This window comes from Castor canadensis, chromosome 14 (genome assembly GCF_047511655.1).
Source record: "Castor canadensis chromosome 14, mCasCan1.hap1v2, whole genome shotgun sequence".
NCBI classification, from domain to species: Eukaryota; Metazoa; Chordata; class Mammalia; order Rodentia; family Castoridae; genus Castor; species Castor canadensis.
Window position 1 is genome coordinate 88,396,425 of NC_133399.1, and position 22,462 is coordinate 88,418,886.

The following is a 22,462-nucleotide window of genomic DNA, read 5'->3' on the forward strand; positions in this document are numbered from 1 at the left end:
ATTTCATGATAAAAGCTCTAAGAAAACTAGGAATAGAAGGAAAGTTCCTCAACATTATAAAAGCTATATATGACAAACCTACAGCCAGCATTATACTTAACGGAGAAAAATTAAAACCATTCCCTCTAAAATCAGGAACCAGACAAGGATGCCCACTATCTCCACTCCTATTCAACATAGTACTGGAATTCCTAGCCAGAGCAATTAGGCAAGAAGAAGGAATAAAAGGAATATAAATAGGTAAAGAAACTGTCAAAATATCCCTATTTGCAGACGACATGATCCTATACCTTAAAGACCCAAAAAACTCTACTCAGAAGCTTCTAGACATCATCAATAGCTATAGCAAGGTAGCAGGATATAAAATCAACATAGAAAAATCATTAGCATTTCTATACACTAATAATGAACAAACTGAAAAAGAATATATGAAAACAATTCCAGTTTTGGTCTTTTGATGGAGTCCCAGAAGTCTTACATGTTCCATTTATATTTCTTCATTCTTTTTTCTTTATCTTCATTTGATTTTTCTATTGCACATACCTTATCTTCAAGCCCAGATATTCTGTCTTCCATTTGCTCCAATGTACTAGAGAGACTTTAGGCTGAGTTTTTTACTTGACTTCTTGAGCTTTTCATTTCAAGAATTTCAATTTGACTTTTTTTCATGATTTCTATATCTTTATTGAATTCCCCTTTTGCATCTTATATTTTCTTCCTCATTTTGTTTAGGTGTTTATTCCTATCTTCTTTGAACTCATTTAACTGTTTGTTTATATTCCTTTTGAGTTCATTGAGATGTTTATACATGGCCTCTTAATTTCATTGGTCATTCTTATCAACTCTCTTTTGAGTTCAGCATTTGAGACTTCACCCACTTCACTATCGTTCAGATCCTTTATTGTGTGATTGTTGACTTTTAATGTGTCATATTAAATTTTTTTATATTTCTTGTGTTTTTCCATTAAAATTTGCTCATCTGAAGTAAAATCATTGGCTGGAGGTTTTAGTCACCTAAAGTCTTTCAGCTGAATTATTTTCTGAATTATGTTCTGGCAGTACTAGATAGTAGCAGGGTTAATGTGCCATTTCTCACCACTAGTCTAGAGCTATTAAAAAATCACAAATTCAAAACCAAACCAGTTATTTACCTGAAGTTTTATACAGTAAGGTAAGGGGTAGAAAAATTATTTGTGTGAGATTTTTTAATTAGGTAGTAAAAATGGAGGGATGAGGGAAGAAAGAAGGAATGAAGAAGATGGGGAGGAAAGTGTTGAAGTAGTGTTCAGGAATATAGTTTAGCTATTGTGTAGAAAGATGCTATAGTCAGGGATTGCAAAAGGATAGAAAAATTAAGACTAATTTAAAACAGAGATAGACTAAACCACCAATAGAAAAATTTGTAAAAAGAGAAATAGAAGTCAATATTTCTTCCTTATTGAGAGTGTATGCTTGTTGGGCTCCATCAGTACAGTGAATGTTCTCCTCCCATCTCTAGTCCTCAGCATTCTGTTTGTGGTTCTCCTATTGTATTTGCTTCTGTATCCTCCACAATGCCTGGGATTCCCTTCTGGGTGCAGACTGGATGTGATATTCTGTAGTCAGTTAAAGTTCTGGACCAGGGGCAATGTCTAGAAGGATGTGGGGCAGGCTCCAAGCAGTGGCAGCAATTCCCAAGGTTTGGGCTGCTCTGCCAGATTCTAGTGGAAGCTGTTCTAAGTATGTAAGGTTGCAATTGGGGATGGGTGACCACAGCTATTGTGTCAGGGAGCACTCTGTCAAGTATGCCCAGTCTCAGACCCTGTGCCTTGCCCTGCATAGAGGAACCAGTGGCAGCTCTGGTTTGTCTGCAGTGAGCTTTTCCCTTTTCTACCTAGGCCTCTGATTTGATGTTTCCTTTGCAGTGTGATGGGAGACTAGCTCTTGTCACTTGTGTATATACATACCCATGTGCATAGGCAGTGTGTTTAGGGCTTTAACCAGGTGGTTAGTTCACTCCAACTGCCACCCTTTGCCCTAGGTAAAGGACCCAGATTCCTCCTCTCTGCCCCCACCGATTGTCTTCCATCTGATCCACCTGAATGCCAGACTGAAGCAAGGTGTGGCAGCCCCTGGTCAGCCTGCCTTGCCAAGTCTCTTGTGGGCATCTATATTTATGTACACATACTGGGTTTGACAGTGGGCCTATGGATATAGCCAGTTAATGGGAACTCTACTGGGCATGCTCACTCCTGTGCTTGCCTTTTCCTTGGGTGGAGAGACATAGTCCGCATTCAACTTCTGTCAGGTGACTAGGGCAAGGCTTGCCAGCATGCACTTAGCTCTCCCTACAGGTGTTTGTCCCATTTGCAGGGCTAGATGCATCAATGGTTCTTGCCAGAAACAAACACACAACATCAAAAAAAAAAAGTGGGCTGGAATAGTCAAGGGATGAGTCTAATCAGTTCCAGTTTCCACAGGGTGGCTGTAGGCTCCACCCAAGCAAACTGTTTTCTCTGTTGCTCTTATAGATCTAAAATTCAATATTTTGTTTTATTTTCTGTAGTCACTAGCTGTCAAGTCTTTTACCAGTGCCCTCTGCGTGGCTTAACTTATTTACCCACCTATCCTTGTAGCCATGTACCAGAGGTTTCATTTGATTTGTGGAAACATAGGAATGTGGTGGGTGTCCGTTACCCACCATCTTTCAGTCATCAGCATGTCTTAGATTGACTGTTCTCCAAAGCAAAAGAAATCGTGAATTTTTTTCCAGAACAAACTTTGAATTACTTTTTTTTCTTAGTCTTAAATACTAACATGAACCTAAAGTTAGTATTTTTAGAATTTTTGGTAAATTTAATGAGGGATGGGGGTGTGGCTCTGTGACAGAATGCTGGCTTAGCACTCCTGAGACCCTGGATCTGATTCCCAGCAATAAAGAAAAAAAAAAGTAAAAAGAAAATTAATGAGCTCCAGGATAAAGGAATGAATCCCAGCCAAATGAACTTGGAAATCCAACCTATAATTATAAAATGGATACCCTAGAGAAGATCTCAGATAAAACTCAAGATAAAAGTCTAAAAACTGAGCTCCTAATTCAAACACATAATTCTGAGTTTGAATCAAGGAAAGAAACAGGCTTAAGTTTTCAAAAGAACCACAAAAAATTGATTAAGAGGAAATCAAAGATAACAGATGTGGCTATATCTTTAGAAGAAGTAACTTAGACCTTCCTTTGTATAAAGGAAGAGAGCTATTGGTACCATCTCCTAAATCCTCTTCTTGAAGCCATCCTTGAGTTAGAGAACCCAGCCACATTCCAGAGCTGTATGGCTTGAAAGCACAGAGCAAAGATGAGTGAATACCAACAAGCACTCTAAGATCACCTACTCCCAGTTCCTACCCATACCACCACTACTGCCACTGTATATAGTCACATCGCTTCTCATTGACACAATCTCATCCCGGTGGGAAACATGTTCATTTTACTTATAACCTGAAACACCCAGCAAAGAACAGAGAAGGAACAGGACATAGAGGATTCACATTTGTATTACCCAGCCTGCCTATCCTCTCAGACTGGAAAGTAGAAGGAAGAGGTCAACTGAAGCTATATAAGGCCCAAGCTTTCTGGTTTAATTAAGGAGTTAATATCAAAATCAACATACACACTAAAATTGACTAGTATCTTCTCACAACACCAGCTTCATTATTCAGTGAGTCATTAGCCTTTATGCCCAATGGGCTATAAGCTCAAAGAAGGCATAGACTTCTATCTACGTGGATTCACTAATGTTTTGCCCGCATAAACACCAATATATTTCATTTACTAGATTCTCAGTAAATATATGGTGAATTAGTGAATGAGAGAAGATAAGAAAACACACTGCATGGGTTTCATTCCTGCCTGTGTTACTATGTTATTTCTCTGTGTCTCAGTTATTCATCTATAAAATAGGGATAACATAACAGCAACTTAATGGGTAATTGTTTAAAAAAATGAGTTAATATGAGAAATACACTTAGAACAGGCCTGGTACATAGTAAGTGCCAGTATTAATGTAATTATTACTATTATTATCATATTAACTCTAATTTTTGGTATAGGGTGATTCAGGGTTTGACCAACTTCAGTCCTTTATGCAATACTACACCTACTCATCACCCTATGGAAACATTTGTCTCTACGATAAGTCAATTTCCTTTTGTGAATGAAAAGGACAAAGCTCAATAACATGAATTATCCAAAAGGCCTAATGTTTGGCAATGTTCAAAAAGGTCCTCCAGAGGGAGAAGGTTAGTACCACTCTTGTCTTTAAGTATTTAAAAAAAAAAATTATGTCCAAGCTACTACCCAAAATCCACTGTTCTTAAACATAACAGATAGCTTCCTTACACATAACAGTTTGTACAAAATGCCATTAGTGTGCTTCTGAGAGATACAGGGAGATTTCCAATAATGCTAATTGTTTGCTGACTTTAGCCTCAGACAAGGATTCAATTGAATACTATATTGGATTTCAGCATTCCCATTTACCTTGCCTTTGGCATAAACTCTCTGAGGAGTTTACGGTTATCTGGAGTGGCCCGAGTGCCTAGGTACCTGCACCCAGGTCACTGTGGAGGACTATATGAGTGGAATAAGAGTGCAAACATTTTAAAATTAAACAGCTGCATCAGAAGTGGTCAAGGCTGAGGTAACATATTGCTATGGTAGCCGCTTTGAGCGCCTCAACTTTGATGACCTCTTTCCTCTCAAAAGTTGATCACTCTTTTCCTGACTTCAACTCAATCTCATAAATCAGTCCAATTTTTGTTTGGTTTCATATCAAAGTTTGGGTTGCATTGCTATTAATTTTGGGATTCGGATTGGTTTTGGTTTTGTTGGGGGAGGGGTTGCTTTGTCAATTTGGCCTGGAAAACTGTAAAGTGAAATGGATTAGTCATGCTAAATTCTCCTCAGTGGACGTGAGCCCAGGAGTTTGTGTTCCCTAATGTTCACCTCCTCCACAGCCCCTGCCCAAGTCATTTCCACCTGGAAAAGCCTACATGTTCTGCAATATTTGGGGGTCTCTATGGCACCAATCTCCCTTCCCATCACCTCTCATTCCACTGCAAGCTAAGTAAAAATCCTCATTTCCATATAGTCCAATGCATCCTTGAGTAAAACTTATTAGTCACTGCTGTGAGAAAATGTGAGTTTTAATGCATTGTTTGAAATAAAAGTTTCTCACTTTTATTCTGACAGTTAAGAATTTGCTGCAGGAGCTGGGTAAGTAGCTCAGTAGTAGACTGCTTGCATGGCACACACAAGACCCTGGTGTGATCCCCAGCACCAAAAGAAAAGAAAAATGAACATAATTCACTTTAAGTGCAGTTCTAGAGTCTTCAAACCTTCTATTAGAGAAACCATTTAAATGAAATGCTCCCTAGTTAATTCTACCATTGTATTGAACACAATCTTTTCTTAGGGAACAACTAATAAGCCATCACTTAAAGATTATTTAATGATGCCGAAATGAAGTGAAGCAGTCAGCCAACTCACTGGGACTTTTTCCAATGAGTTGGATCCTAGGATCCATTTCAATTCTATGATTCAAATAAGCCACTCAAAGACATTATTTGCTGTCAGCAAATCCACTGATTTATTTAATCCTTCCCCACAGTATGTCCTAAAAGTCTCACAATTTCACCCCTATTTGTCATGCCAGCAGTTCCCCTACAATGACTAACTCATTCTCCAGCACTGACAGGTGTCTGCAAAGGGCTCTGTGGCTGCACTGGTGGCCTGGAAAAAGGAGACCAACCCCCTGTGCTATTGCTGTAACTTTATCTTCTCAACAGATTGGTATACTTTTTAATAACATTTATGATTTCCACTATTACTCTCCAAATGTAAGAACACACAAGCAAACTCTAAGCATGTGATAATGTGTGGGTACTCAGCATATCTTTATATTTTCATTTTAAGAATGATATTACTAATTTAATCAACAAAAAGAACACGTACTCTAGCTGGGTGTAATGGTGCATATCTGTAATCCCAGCACTCAGGAGGCTGAGGAAGGAGGTTAGCAAGTTCAAGGCCAGTCTAGGCTACATAGTGAGACCCTGTTTCAAGAATAAGCAAACAAAAAGAACACTTACTGCTTACTTATTGGTTTTTATATTAAACAGTAGTACACTATGGGAAGATATGAATTCAAATAGAAAAAAAAGGGGAAAAGAAGAATTTGAGACTCAGAAGAGATGAAATGGACAAAAAAAACTAAGAATTGTCTGATTGACTTTAAAAATAGATTATGGGTGGCTCACACCTGTTATCCTAGCTACCTGGGAGGCTGAGATAGGGAGGGTCAGATTCAAGGCCAGTTGGGGCAGGGGGAGTTTGCAAGACCCCCATCTTAATGGGAAAAAAAGATGGTTATAGTGGTACACACCTGTGATCCCAGCCAATGGCAGGAAGCATAACAAGGAAGAATCATGGTCCAGATGGGCCTGGGCAAAAAGCAAAGCCTATTTCCACATTAACCAGAGTAAAAAGTCTGGAGGCATGACTCAAGCTCTGGAGCACTTCCCTAGCAAGGGCAAAGCCTGATTTCAAACCCCAGTACTGCAAAAAATTAAAATATAAAATAAAATAAATGAAAGATTTATTTTATTCGGTGTGCTGAAAATCATTCTTAAGCTTTACAACACCTATTCTCAATCCAATCCTTCCCCTGTTTTCAGGTCAGTTCTGGGAGGTAAAGAATTGATCTTTTTTATTCAGTTTTTTATTTTGAACTAATTATAAATTCTCATGCAGTTGTAAGAAATAATAGAAGTCCCAAGCACCTTTTACCAAGTTTCTCCCAATGGTAATATCTTGTGGAACAATAGTACAAAATCACAACCAGGATGTTGACATTGACAGTTAAGATACAGAATATTTCCATTGTGACTAGGATCCTTTTGTTAGCCATTACCCACTTTCCTTCTGCCCACACTGCTCTTTAGCTATTGCTAACCACTAATCTTTTCTCCACTTCTGTAATTTTATTTCAAGAATGTTATAAGTAGAACCATATATGTAGTATGTAATCTTGCAGGGTTGACTTTTTTCACACAGCATTATTCCCTAGAGATTCGTTGAGGTTTTTACACTTATCAATAATTTATTTCTTCTTATTGCTGAGTACGCTATAGCATAGGTGTGTCATGAGGAATGGTGCATGGGTAAATGTTAAGAGAATGTTTAACAGTTTGTTTACTCATTGAAGGACATCTGGGTTGTTTCCAGTCATTGGCTATGATGAATAAAGCCGGCATAGCATTCTGTGTGAGCTTAAGTCTTTATTAATCTGGAGAAAATGCTCAGAAGTACAATTCTAATTCATATAGTAGTTCATGTTTAACTTTTTAAGAAACTGCCAAACTGTTTTCCAGAGGCTATGCCATTTTAAATTCCTACTAGCAGTGGATGAATGCTCCAGTTTCTTCACATTCTTTGCTAGCACTTTGTGTTATGGTTGATTTTTAACCAAAGTCAGAGATCAAATTTGGGACAAAAACTTACAGAAAATCTTTAAAATTTAATGCATTTTGTTATCTTAACAATACCTAGAAACTTTAAAATACATATATTTAGGATCAGCTCCCTATGGTTTGAATTCCATTCAATATAACCAACAGCACCAACACCTTCTCTTGGTCCTGTGTCAACAGCAGCCTCAGGCACATAAGGTATCCTCAGGCAAGGGAAGATGGGCTGCCAGTGGTCCTCTCACAGACACACAGATACTGTCATGTGTTTCAGTTTACCTGGCTCAGTTACATGGAAGAAGATTATATAATCCAGTTTTAACTAAACAAACTTTAGTCATGGACAAGGGGCTTAAAAAGATTCCTGCAAAGATCCTTCCAGTAAACACCATTCAAAGAATGCAGGCATAACCCATCAACAAGAGAATGGCAGAACTGATGCTGTTCCTCCTCATTAGTTAAGAGTGTTTGCCAGCCACAACACAAGGCAGAAACTGATGGATTAAGAAAACATGGTATATATAAACAATGGAGTTTTATTCATCCATAAAGAAGAATGAAATTATGTTGTTTGCAGGTAAATAGATAGAACTGGACAACTTCATGATAAGTGAAGTAAGCCAATCTCAAAAAAATTAAAGGTCACATGTTTTCTCTCATATGTGGAAGCTACACATTATTATATATTTATATATATACTTAGTGACAGGGAGAACAAAATTGTATTTGTGAGGTCTGTATGAGGGGGCTATAGGAGGTAGGAAAGAGAAAGAAAATGTTAGAGAATGAAAAATATATGACTCTATATATGAATATAATATAATGCACTTTACAGTAAGCTGTTGAATATTAGGGGAGCATGGTGATAGATAATGAGTAAGTAATGCAGGGGAGGAGGTTAATTTGATAAAAACACAATATATACAGACCTGAAGTATCAAGGCAAAACCCCCTTGGACTATTAATATACACTTAGTTTTTAAAAAATGAAGGGCAGGAGAGAACAATAAATGTTTTCCCGCAGTGTGTACTTGGGATGAGGTGGATACAAGGAAAGGGTGAATGAGGGTGTATATGGTGGATGTGTTTTGTATCCGTATATGAAAATGGAAGAATGACACCTGTTGAAATTGTTCTAAGAAGGGGGGAAGAGGAAGAGAATGATGGAGAGGTAAATCCAACCAACACATATTTCAAACATCTAAGTAAATATCACGGAGTATCTCCCTGTACAACTACTACATGCCAATAAAATCATAAATAAAAAATGTTTTGCTACTAAGGCATGAAATAAAAAGTGGGGAACCAGTGCCCAGGGTATTTTATTTCTTTAAGATGCTATTTTCTGAGTTTAGACCTTTATGTCAGGTACCAGTAGACCATACCACATACTATGAAGATAGCATAAAGCTCGGTTTCTACAAAAGTCTAGTGGGTTGCTATCACGAGGACCATCTCTCCATATCTGTCGTGAGCCTCTAAAGAGAGCAGAAGCTCTGCCTTCACCCTGTCAGCCTAAGGACTGTAAGCCAATGGTGGCTTTTCACACAAATCTCCTGAAATCCATGGGCTGTCAACATCCTCACACATAGTAGCTCTCAGGAAAGTAGCTGTGGTGTGTCACTCTTTGACACTGTAGAGCTATGCCAAAGAAAATGGCTGACATTTATTAAGCACTTATTATACACCAGACCCTCATCTAAGAACTTTGTGAGATGTCACTAAATGTTCCTTACAACAGTGTGACAGAGTCTGCAGTTCTTATCCACATTTCACAGATGTAGTAACGGAAGCAGAGAATGGCTAAATAATTTTCCCAAGATTGTACAGCTGATAACTGTTGTAGTCAAGATATGAATCTATGCTTCTTACTCCCAGGACCCTGCTCTTAATCACAATGTTATGCTGCCTATGTGCCTTGTGCTAGCCTCATGGGCTATCATTAACATTTCTTTATAACAAAGCTAATTTTAAAATCTTGCTGAATTCTAATTAGGATTTTGTTTCCTCATGCCATCAAAATATTTACCAGAACATATCACTGATCTTATATTTAAACATCAAAAGTAAACTACAATTGTATTTACAGGAATTATTCTTACAAAAAGATTTTGAAATTTCTTCTCACCAATTCTTGAAACACTTTCTTTAAATCCTTTCTGACACTGAGCACAACATAACAAGACAACAAAATTTATACAGTTTGCTGTTCACTCAGATTTATCTGAGGCGTAACATTAAAATTGCTAGCATTCAAAATCATGAGAAAAAGATAGTATGTGATTCAGTTATTTCCAAATATTCAGAGAGAGAGAGAGAGAGAGGTTAGAGAACATTTCAATCATTAATATAGCTATATTTATAACATGTGATATTAAGGTTTTTAAACAGAAAAAAGCCCAGTGAAGTATAGCAGCCACTCCTAATTCTGTAACTTTCTAGTAAAATACAGCAAGTAGAAGTTTTGGAGAGAGGGAAAAAAGAAGTGGCAAGGTCTATAGAGAAATGCTTTGAGGGCAGGTTCCCTTACATGATTGTGTGTTATTGGCTGTGCAAATTGAGGACTCTAGTTTCCTCTACTCAGATGTTCCCATTACAAATACCTAGGTCATGTTTTTAAAAAGCAGTATAATTTACAATGCACAGTCCACACCACACAGACTCAAATGTTACTTTATTACTATGACTATTTTGTCTTTGATAAGCCATCACACTTATCTTCATAAGTGAGTTTATGATATTAAATATCACTATCTGAAGAAAGAAAAATTCAGCATTCAAACAACTAAGCAATTCAACAGCACAATATGATACATAAATTTTGTAATAAAGCAAAAATAATCACTTGATTAGATTCTCTAATTTGATTACTGACATCATCTTTACTTGACTAGAACAAGATGCATAGAAACTAACAATGTTTAGAAAAGTAGAAAGAATTACTAGGACCGTAAGGAGGCAATTTCCTGCTTTATTTATCTCAGATTAATAACAGTTAAGCTGCCTGTTTTCTTCCAGAAAAAGCTTTCTCACTTTTTCTCTCAGCAAGTTAGGATTTACAGAAACCATCTCTTGGATGCACTTTATTATTCCAGTTTAATCCCCATTTGAAAAATATTTAATGCTTTTTGACACCAATTGTTGCACCATGCATCTGTTTAGAAAGAACTATGACATTGTAATTAAAGGTCCTTCTATTTTAACCTAATATTTAAAAGCACAGTAAGCAAGCATTTTCTTATATAATAATGTACATGTATTTCCTTGGTTGGATTTCTTCATCCAATGAAAAACAATTTTTAAAATCAGTAGGTACCAGAGAGGCTAGGCCAAGAATTGAAGAAAACAAAAACCAACCTATTGGTGGTTATGTAGATCCAATCCCTCATTTTTCTGTTTATAGACAAAGAGAATCAGATTCTGCCAGGCAAACTTTCTTTTTCAGATTTTGTGTTTCTGCATTCTTCCTGTCTCACTATTTATGTACCTCTTGAAGCCATCATTTCATAACTATACTTAGAAGTACACTTGCTCATTTTCTCTGATTGCACATTTTATAACAAAATTTTTAGACAGATCACAAGCAATCTCTTAGAAAAATTCCATGTTCTGGTAGACTCTGCAAAGGGTAGGCAGTCTGTCCAGGGCACTGTCTGTTTGTCACCCAGCATAAATAGAGAATTCTATTACCTACAAAGGTATTAGGAAAGTGCTCCCAGCTGAAAGCGTTTACCCAATTCCAATTGTTTGAAAGTCTAAAATACTAAGGACGATATTGTTCCAGGAGCTACTGTTTAAAACAATGCAATGCCTGTTCAGAGTGAAAACTCAGTATTTGGAAATCTGAGTCTGTTTAAAAAATAATAACTGTGCATCCAAAAAAGAATTCCTAAAGAAGTATTTATGTGCCAGGCACATGTTTTTAATTTTAATAACATTGGCTTACCTAAATAAATATGTAGAACCTAATAATTGTTCCTTATATGTTTATATTTTGAATATTATTCTATTTTAGTGACTTTGCAAAGAAGCTAATGAATAATAATGTAGAGAATGCATATCTGTCAGTATCAAGTTGCTGTGGTTTAGGGGCATTGCAAAAATGCCTTGTTGAAAAAAAAAGTTCTGTTAAAGAGTAATTGAAAACTGCTCTGATTTTAAAAGAAATGAATGTAGCCATATCTTTATAGGATAATGTCAGATAAAAAGTAATCATGTTCCCTGTACAATTTTGTTTGTTGGCATTTATATGAGAATAATAGTGCCTTAAGGTTATTTTCATAGTTGTTCTCTTAACATGGGATTAACATCAACATCTTCATAATTATCTAAGATCACCCATTTGAAAGTGTGGTAAAACATGTTAATGGTTAAGAGACTCTCACAGTTTTAGTACCAGATTAACACACATGAAAGTAATAGTATAATTTGTTCATTGAATAATATGCCAGACCAATTCTTTTGGTGAGAAAAGAAATCTTATGATTTCTTTCTGAGCTACTGCTTTCTATTTCTTGAAATATTAAGAAATCCCTTGGGTAGAAAATTATATGAACTATATAAGCGGATGCATGAACTTCAAATATTATTCTGTGGCTTTGTCACTTCACAGTTTTATGGAAACATCATCCCTGAGATTTGTTTTAAATAAGAGTGAGAACCAAAATAGTACAATAAAAGGATGATGCAGAATAGTGAAGGCACATTCCAGGTGGGATTATAAACCAAAAATTTTGTTAATCTTGAGAGAGATTGCTTATTGGTCACAATGACTATGAATTCAGTTTATAACCACTGACAAACAAATGTAGGTCTATATGTGACACATTCTTAAATAAAGTACATTTTAACATGCACTCCAGTCTCATAAAAACATTCTTTACCTCAACTTCCCACCTCCTTCAGAAGTCTACATGAAAAGAAAATAGGTATAAGTTTACAAGATAACATGAAATCATAGAATTATTACCCAGTCACATTCACTTTTCTTGAATCCATGTGAAAAGTGGAGTTTACATCCAAGACCTTATTATTCAATAATCCTTGTTATATATTATAGGGGTCCAGGTGTGGTATGGAACCTTGGAACTCAATCGAATGTAACAAAGGCAAGGGTCTCCCCCCCTCTCCCCGCTCCAGAGATGAAGAATGTGTGTTAAAAGACAGTACCTTACAACTTCAACTGTGTATCCTGGAAAAGGGGGGTGATGTTGTCAGAGACTTAAATCTTGTTATTTCCACTTACTCAGAGAGAATCCATAAAAAGAGATTTATTATCATATTTTCTTTTTGAAATGTATTTTTTTTTACTCTAAAAGTACTCCTCAGTATGGAGCAGAGTAAATATTACAATTTTGTTAAACAGCAGCCAAGATTTAATTGTCTGTGAAATACAAGGCTTAGGAACTGATTTAACTACTGTGCTACCGATACAAGCTAAGCTCCCTGCGCGGTGAGGCAGGGACCCAGAGGCTGAGGTACCCAGAAGAGCAACCCCCCAAAAGAATTAAAAGCGGGCTGGAGGCAACCTCAAGCCTGCAGAAGCCCATCCAAAGGCTTGGCGCGTGATGCCTGCTGCAGATTTAAAGTGACTTTGTGCAAAAAGTCAAACAAGAATAAGCAGCTATGGAAAATATAACAAATCATGCTAGCAGTTTAACAGCGAGGAGAAGGGGAAATCCAGTAACCGGTAACATATACTGAAGAAAAATGTGTCGAGGATAGAAGAGAGGGGAAAGGTGGGGGGCAGAGGGCTGTGCAGAAGGAAACTGGACACAACACTGATTTCCATATGCGAACTGTACACTTTTATTATTGTTGCATGTAACTTAGTGATTCAGTAGGAGCCTGGGAAGTCTGTCTCCTGTGACACCGCTCTTCGTCCTTTGCACCGGGGTCTAGCAAAGACCCCCATCACTGTGCAGTCACCTCTCCCCGCGCCACCCCCTCCTCCCCAGCAGTGGCTTCGCGGGTCGCTTCCTCTACCCGCCCAGGGTGTAGAGGAGAAAGCGGACGGCTGCAGATTTGCCCCGGTGGCACCGCAGCCACAAGCCAACCCGTAATTGCAAAGCAAACAAGGCTGAAATATTGGATTGGTCTCAATCGTGACAAGATCTACGCTTTTGCCGCCAATTTGTTTGTGCAGCTCTATTTAAAGGCACTTGATTGAGGAAATGTTGAAAATAGCGGTGAGGGTTTCCCTAATGAGACCTCAAGAGGGAAGCGGTGGCCTTCGCCCAGCAGCAGGGGCTCTGAGGTGAGGGTGAGAGAGAGGTGCGGTTAACCCCTTCCTGCCCGCCTGGAGCGAAAAGTCCCGGGAGATGCGCGCGGGGAAGTTGAGGACCCGCCCCTCCCGTAGCGGTGACCTCCCTTGGTCTGCGCGCTTCAGGGTCCTCGGCTTCGGGGGCCAAAACGAGAATTTAACCAGGATGAAAGGAGCGTCCCAACAGTGACTGGAGAGCTCCAGGTCTATATCGGGACGACAGCTCCGGCCACCACTCCTGCGCCCCAACATTCCCGGACGCCCATGGTCCCGAGACGGTTGGGGTCCGGGCGATCCCCTCTGAGCTGCGGTGTCGTGCTGCTGCTCCAGGGCACAGAGGCTGGATGGTGTGAGTCAGTGAGAGATGCCCCGAGTGGGCCTCACGGGAAAGGGACACCTGGCCGGGCTGGCACCCATCACTGTCAGGCGGTGTCTTCAGGCAGCTGGAAGAGTGAGGAGGGAAAACCAAAGGAGCAGGAAGAGAAAATACATGAATAATTATTGAATGGGGAAACCAAGGCTTAGAGACACTAAACAAGATCACACATCCAGTCATAGATTTCAGAGAGGCGGCCCTGCCCACCTCTGGACCTAATGCTGGGAGTAGGGAGTCTGTACCAGAGAGGCCCAAGACTGGGCCTGGCTTTCTCCAGTCCTCCTAAAGGCTTACGGATGATGGTCTGTTCCCTAATAAACCACTTCCAATTCCTCTACCAGTTCTAATCTTCTCAAAATAAAGGAAATCACAATCCAATTGCAATTGGAACACCAGATTTTTCTAAATCTCTTTTCCACAGGCTGTTTAAGCATCTTTTTGGTGTAATGCATTAATTGGGCTGTCAAGGAACCCACAGATCATAGGTGATACACGTGTGTCCAGAGAACTACCAAAGAGAATATGAGTGAGATCACCAGAAAGGAGAATAGAAAACATGATTTGGGCAGGGGAGGGGCCGGGGGAAGCAGTATCTTTAGGAAGGCTTTCCAGAGGAGATGCCATTTAGGTTGGTCCTAGAAGCAACAAAGAAGTGTGAATTCTCCAACATGAGAGAGAGATGAGCTGTTTGCCAGAGATGCTGGCAAGTCCAGGGGTGCCAGATCCACAGTTAGGACAATGTGAGAATCACACTTTCACCACCTGCATCCATCTTGCGCGGCTCCTCCAACTTGAAGAACTGCTGGTTGATCAAGCCCTGAACCAACATTCCTATCCTTCTTTGAATTGAAAATTAAGTCTTGGAGCAATACTAGTAGGCAGTCTTTGACCTTCTGGAGCCCTGAACTTTTATCAAAGGGAACTGTAAAGGGCAGTGACAGGAAAGTGACGCTAGGGGCGCTCTTACCGGAGAACCAAACTAAGAGAGCCACACATTCCCATGCTTTTCCCAGGGGGCTCTGATCTGAGATGTACCTTGACCAACCTGAAGTTTCTTTCCGAAGTCACAGGCAGATGTAGACTGGAAAAGAAAGACCCCCAGGAGGGTGGAGAGAACTGGTTTCGGTTGTTCTTCCCTTAGAATGAACTGCTCCTTCTGTCAGCAAAACAAAAAAGCATCGGTCACACCCATTTAGTGAAGTCTCCAAATGTATTCTGAATGAAAGTCTACTTTTTCGTACGAAACCAATTTCTTCGTTTGAAGTTAGATGCTTTGCAAGCAGAATGCAATTCCTTTTTTTTTTTTTTTTTTTTTCCTCGAGGTTTTGGCCTGAGTTAACTTAAATGGGCCACTCACATAAGCATTAGAAAGAAAAACCATTCTCTTCTGGGACAATGGAACAAAGTAGTGCTTCTCCAATCACAGTGCAGCTACATAATCTGTAACAACAAATTAGTCTCCTAATGCTGCGCATTTCCAGCAAGCATCCTGCCTTCTCTGTTTATATTAAAACTTTTCTGCCTGCAATTATTTTTATTTTAATTTTCTGTCACTTTAACAGAAACCAGAGCCTTTTCTTTTAATGTTTTGTACACAACATGTTCGTTTTGATAAGATGTTCTTTCCTATCCTCTTTTAGCTTGCCTTGCCTTGTTTAGAGTTCTGTATCAGAAGTTTCTAATATTTCTCCCTCTTTTTAAGAGCTTGTCCCTGTCTTGCTTTATTTGTTTGTGTGAAATTTAGTTTGAAAGGAGATCAGAGCGAGCAGGAGGGGTTTGTAATAAGAGAATGACCAAATGACCTAAAGGCTGATTATCTATCATTAACTGGAGACTCGGCGTACCCAAATTACCAGGGAAACCTCAGTCTGCCGGATCCCTACCCGGCCAGAAAGGCAAGACTGGAATGCACACACTGCAACAGGCTCATGGCTTTGCAAATGAGGACACTCTGTTCACACACATTTTCTTAAGGAATTTTCCTTCAAAACTCAAGTTGAATGGATAAATTTATTAGAATGTGAGATGTTTTGCATAGGTTAAAAAAAATCTCCGCTGAAAGACTAAGTTTAACGTGTCTGTGACTAACTTTTTTGTATTGTATCATTAGGGACAAAATTGCAGTTAATTGTCTAAGCTCCAGAGAGTATTGAGAAATCAAGCCAAGCTGCTTTTGATCTGTTCACGCTGCTAAACCCAAGCCTTGTAAAAATCGAGGTTTGCCATTAATATTGACAATAAAAGTGTTTCTTTTTGTTAACCTGAAACCTAACCATCCTAGCTCAAGTCTCTTGTCTATAAGCAAAAACCCTAGAAGAATGGAGAAAAGGTCTGGAAGGAACTTTCAGAGCTGAAAAAAAACAAAATCCATCTATATAGATCTGCAAAGGGAGCTACAGAATAGGACTTCCCAGGAATGTGGGGAACACAGAAGTTAGAACCAGGCCTAGAGGCACAAGCACATCTTTCAGCCACATAAGTGGTTTCTCCAGAGCTCCATGTTCCAAGTTGCCATTTTCACTCATATTTTATTCTGAACCCCAGACTACATTGCATGCTAGTTTAAGTCCATTACTATTTCCATAGAGTGTGTATGTAAAATCACATTTATTTCCTCAACTGAATTCTGGATGATTTCCTCCTCATTTGGAAGAAAAGATTTCTACTTTAATTTTTCATCTTATTTTTATTTATTGATTGATTTTTTTGCCATACGGGGATGCAACCCAGAGCCTTGCTAGGCATGTGTTCTACTTCTGAATTATACCTCCAACCCTGAAAATATTTCTATGTGTATTTAATTTATTTAAAACAATAATGTGGGTAAATATTTCATGTAAATCCTGTGTGATGTATTTTCTTATGCCAGTTTTTCTCTGATCTCTATATTTTACTACAAAGTAGTTAGCAAAGATCTGATTTCCCATACTTCTTAGGACTAGTATAACATTAATAACACCTCCCATACATATCTACCTCTGCGTGAGTCTTTTATGGTGTGTCATGTTGCCCTGGGCCTGAATAAGTGTTTTTGCTTTACAGACAGACTTGGATACCTGTCAAAGTATTTAGTTCTTCTTTATCATTGAAAACTCTCTAGAGCAGCAACACATCTTCCATTAATATGGGGAGCTAGTCATGAATTGTATGGAGAAAATGGAATTGCTATTTCTTGTAATACTGGATAGTAAAATTTTCCTTAAAGGACTTAAGCATGAACCAAGATCTCATTCTTCCACATCAGTCTCAGGTTCAGTGACAAGAAAGAAAAAACTTGTAAATGCAAACACTGCTGGAGGATAAACTATAAGGAAAAGAAGGAGAAAAGGGAGAAAGGAGGGAGGAAAAAGAGAGGCAAGAAACGGAGAGAGGAAGGAAATGTATGGGCTCTTAGCAAGTCCTGATTTTCTTAACTGACTCAGAACGTAACTAATCAGAACAGGACTGAAGGGTTCATGAGCAATTGGCCCCTCCATGGTCTTCATTCCAGCTGGACCAGCCCCTCCCCCTTCATCTCCACAGATCTACTCTGGATGGGGAACAGAAGGGAAGAAGGCCCACTCTCCCAATATTCTGCCCTCCCCAAAAATCCAAGAAGAAATTTGCTCTGAAGGGAACACACCACACACACACACACACACACACACACACACACATACACACACACACACACACACGTGTTGTCAAGGGCAGCTTTTCATGCCCTTTATTTTTGAAGTGTACATTTTACGAAGTCCAACTGGACTTGATTCTCTATTTTGTGGATGTGTACTTTGTGCCATTGTCATTTGCCATGTCTGTAGACAACTATGTCCCAAGAAAAAAACAAAAAATTCTTCTAGCTAGAAGGAGTCTTTTGCTGCCACCCAGACACTATGCTGTGTTCTGGATGTCTTAAACATTGTGAGCTAAGTGGCTAACATGTAAAGTGACCCAATCCCATCCTAGTAAAGAAAAGGAACATAGACCCACATAGAGTGTCACAAGAGGCAGGGTCTTTGGACAGTGTGGCCAAGATTACATCTAGCTTTTCCATCACCTTCCAGTTTTTACATTCTTCCTGGGGTTCTTAGCATGATGTGGAGTTCACTTTATTGTAGATATTTAGAGGAATACTCAAAATCATTTCTACTACTTTGGTTGGGAAAACAAGGTAAAAAGAGATTTAAAAGATAATGAAGGGAATTAGGCCATAATTCCTGTAAATATAAAATGTGTGTTTATGGCCGTCTGGCCTGGTTCTTTTCAAGTCCAGTTTATTTTGAGTTCTCATGGGCAAAACACGAGATGCAAAATTGTCCTTGCCTTTGAAATAATGAATACCTCAAAAAGATCTGTATTTTCCCTAAAAACACACTGAAGTTCAAAAAAAATATTTAGCTTAAGCCAGATTGATTTTAAAAGCAGTATCTCTCAAGACTAAAACGTTTGCAAGGGACTGCTCAGTCTTTCTCCTGCTCTTTGAATCTTTTCCAGGGAAAGCGGTGGAATTAAAAGGAAGGAGACAAGGGACATGGGCACAAAACCCAGCAGCTCAGATGTAACTTACAGCACTGGGGGTACATCATCAATTAAAAGAAGACTGGACACAAAATCACAAACACTCCCTTTAACCTGGGCTGCCTCCCTGTGACTCTTGTCTCCAGACCCAAGAAGGTTCAGCCTTCATCATCAGGAGGGGCAGAGGATGTGTCACACACCCATTCCAGGATTCCTCCCAGGATGGCCCCCAGCTGGCATGTCACAGTTCCCTGAGCCCTTTGAGAACTCTGAACATGCATCCTTTGGGGAGCAGCACACCAGAGGCCCCACTACTATATCCCAGGAATGGGATCCCCTGCTGACATCTAAGCTGGAAATTACACCCCTGCTTCCCCCACCTTTCCTTTCATTGCAAGCCTCAACTTCTCCTCTATAACCACCACTAATATCAACTCCATCATTATCATCCCAGGCTACCTAAACTTCAGGCAAATTTAGTACAATATCTTAATCTCACAGTTTTCCAAAGCAGTAACTTAACCCAGCATCTGGGGATTCCTGGAGCAAAATGGGCCCCAGACAAGAAAAGGCAAAAGTGACCATTTTCCGTTGTTGTGCATACAGGGTAAAGCTCAGTTCGTTGAGACCAGACTGGTGTCTCCCTCAGTTACTACAGTTGGGGGCACTATTAGAGCTCACTCAACTTGTCCCTTCTCTCCAAGCCACGTAGATAACACCTTTCTCTGGGTTTGGGTTTCTGAAGTACCCAAAGCTTTACACCCCTGCAGCACAGTAATTGACTGATGATGCTATCTGGGAGGACTGATGTGCAGATTAGCATCATTTATAAGCCTCTTCTGTCCTATGTTGTACATTTCTTTTATCACTGGTGAGGATGCTATCTGGGGTCATGATTTGATTCACCCATTTTAGTTTCAATTTTAAAAGCACAAGAAAGGCTGAAAGTGGCAAGTTCTAACCCTTCACAAGACCACTCGCCTCTATACACAGTTTCTCTGTCCCCAATCCAGCCCTGCATTCTTTTTTCTCCTTCTAAATCCTAATATTCTATTTCTGAAGACTGCCAAACAACTACTTTTTCTAAATTTTTATGTTCCCAGCCCCGGTGCAACCATCTTACTTAATCTACCTGCGCCCAAGGCCTAAATGTGTTTTTATAAACAGACTTTTTTAAATGTATCAAATGTCAGAGGATTGACCTACCAGTATTTACACATTCGGGGTATGCCTCCTGGTGAAAATGTAAACAGAATCCGACCACACTACCTGTATTCTTTCCTTAAAGAAGTTCTTTAAAAGAAAAAAAAAAAACTCTCTTTGTGCCCCAAACTGCAGACCCACCCAAGCTGAAAGCATAGAGCTGTAGAACCCTTTTTGTTCTGATAACAAATGCAAGCCCCTGGCGCATACTCGCCAGCTTGGTTTCAGCTACTTCCCATCCTGGGTTCTCTGCCTTAAGACGCTGTGCTGGGGGTATCCAGGAAAACTGACCCCCTAAAAGAGAGAAAGAATAGACCCCCGAATGGACTCCCAGTCAGATTTTTACATTCCTCAGTTTCCTCCTTTCTCCTCCCGCCCTGCCTTAGAAAGCCTCAAAAAAATTTTTTTTCTTTGTATTGCCGTCCAGGCTCCAGAGATAGTGGTGGGCAAGGCCTGGGCAGAGAGTCAAGCCCAAAACCACACAGTCAGTGAGCAACTGGTGGGCAAAGAAAGGGAAGGAACCCTTCGAGTAGGGCTCCCTTTACGGCCTGGAGCCAGGCTTTGACTTCCTCCAAAGAGGGCTGCCCAAGTTGGAGTCATTGGTCTCCCTTGCGCTACCCTGGCCAGGTCCAAGGCCTCCCCAGCCCGCACCGGCTTCTGCACACTCTGCCCCGGACTCCATCTAATTTACAGCCCTTGGGCTCCTGTTGACACCCTTTTCCACACCGAACTCCACCGGGCGGACGCAATCCTAATATACACATCAGTCCATCCGGCTGGACTAAGATTCCAGGATGGTTTCAACTCCTGTCACTGACCATCCCCACCCTCGCTGCAGCAGTATTTTCAGGACGCTCACGCCGCGAGGGCGCGGCGGCCCTGGTGCCCTACGGCCCGGTGACTTACAAATGGAGATCCATTTTCCGTTATAATGCGTTCAAGATCACTAAGGCCAGCAGTCTAAACATACACGAGCCGTCCTCCCGGCCTGCCTCTTAAACTGGCGTTTAATGGTTCCCCTTCGATAACTAAACCTGCTTTCCACAGATGCCCGCTTTTATGGGGGAGGCAGGAATGCAGAGATATATTTATATGTTTGTTCATAAAAACTGGAAAATAAGCTCTGAACACGCTGTAAAAAATATTCAGTTACTTACCATACAGGCTAGTTAAACCAGGGGAACACCGATACCCGTCGCACCACGGATTCGGGGAATCGAGGTGCCCGCACTTTGAAATCGTCCAAAGTCTCCGTTGGGCCTGGGGTTCCTGAAGAAGGTGGAAACGAGAGCATTTACAATCGGTTGGACCTTTGCTCAGAGGGTCTCAAACCAGCTCTCAACTCGGCAAATTGTCACAATAGCCCAAGTCACCCAAACAGCTTTGACCAAGGTAAGTTGATGGGTAAGCAAAGGGCTACCGAGGCGGGCGTTTCCAGCCCGTGCCAGGTCAAAGGCGCACTACACCCCAGACCCCACGGGCTCCCGGCCGCCCCTCTGCGCCCACCGCTCGCCTCTTGGTCCCCAGCACAAAACTGCTCGAGGCTGCCCGCTCATTTTCCTGCCTCGGTTAACTACAAAACACTTCAAAAAGCTGTATCTGCGTTCCCTGGCTTTTTTTTTTTTTCCAACCAAAAAAGAAAGTGGAGTGATACTATACCTGATTTGAGATTCTTCAATATTTGAGACTTGGGTTAAAAATATTTTAATAGTGAAGCATCTGTTAAACACTTGCATTAACCTCTGGCTGATAAAAAAGTTTTTTTTTTAACCCTGTCCCCCCCCCTTGTTCTAATTATCTTATGGTTAGGAGGGGACAGCCAATCCTAGAAGAGGACCTCGGCAATTAGCAACGTGAACATCAAAAAGTTTTATTGCGGAGAGAGCGAGGCACCGCCCACGCCGCCCCGGGATTGGCGTGAGGAGCCTCTGACGACATATATTAACCCGAGCGGCCCTAAAGATGTTGCTGTACATGGAGATCTTGCTGGGGAAATCCGCTTGCTCCCCTCCCAGCGTCCAACCCAGGAGAACCGCCGCCGCCACCCGGGAGTTCCCTCGGCCACTGCACAGACCCCTCGAGAACCCAAGTCGCCGCCTTCGAGCTCCAGGGCGCCTGCAAGGCCCCAGATCCTTGCCCCGAAAGCAGAGGCTCTGAGAACATGGATGCACTGAGACCTCTCTGAGAATCCTTCGAGAAAGCCTGAGAGAAGCGAGAACAAGTTACTCGCAGCTAAAAATCACATTCAAGGACCAACACAACAACCAAAAATTTCATTAAAACAATAAGCGCCCAAGAACCCAGATCGAACTGGTGGGGGGAGGGGAAGGGGCAGGAAGGGGAGGGTCGCATGGAGGTAGCTTTGCAGTGAGTGAGCAGTCGACCCCGCCGCCTCCCCGCAGAGCCGGGCCGGCTCCTCCAGCCGCGGCTCGGACTCGCCCCGGGATTCCAGGTTAGCTTCGGTGCCAGAAGCGCGGCCCGAGCGTGGAGTCCCACGACTCCGCGAAGCAGCCTCGCGGGAGCCCAGGCACTTTTGCATGAGCACCAGAGGATTCTGCCTCTTCGCAGCAACCCGAAAAGCAGGAGCCGGTGCGCGGGCTGTAGAGCCAGGCGGGAAC

General features: G+C 40.8%; 1 long non-coding RNA gene across 2 annotated transcripts; it reads right to left on the reverse strand.

Moving 5' to 3' along the window:
- Positions 1-13,287: 13,287 nt before the first annotated feature.
- LOC141416911 (uncharacterized) lies at positions 13,288-22,338 on the reverse strand. 2 transcript variants are annotated; one of them, XR_012441533.1, is made up of 4 exons: positions 21,504-22,338; positions 21,002-21,113; positions 15,187-15,297; positions 13,288-14,208 (listed from the first exon to the last, which is right to left on the reverse strand). It is a non-coding gene; the product is annotated as an uncharacterized lncRNA (long non-coding RNA). The 2 variants fall into 2 exon arrangements; XR_012441534.1 differs by having other exon boundaries at positions 15,177-15,297.
- Between the last annotated feature and the right edge of the window lie 124 nt (positions 22,339-22,462).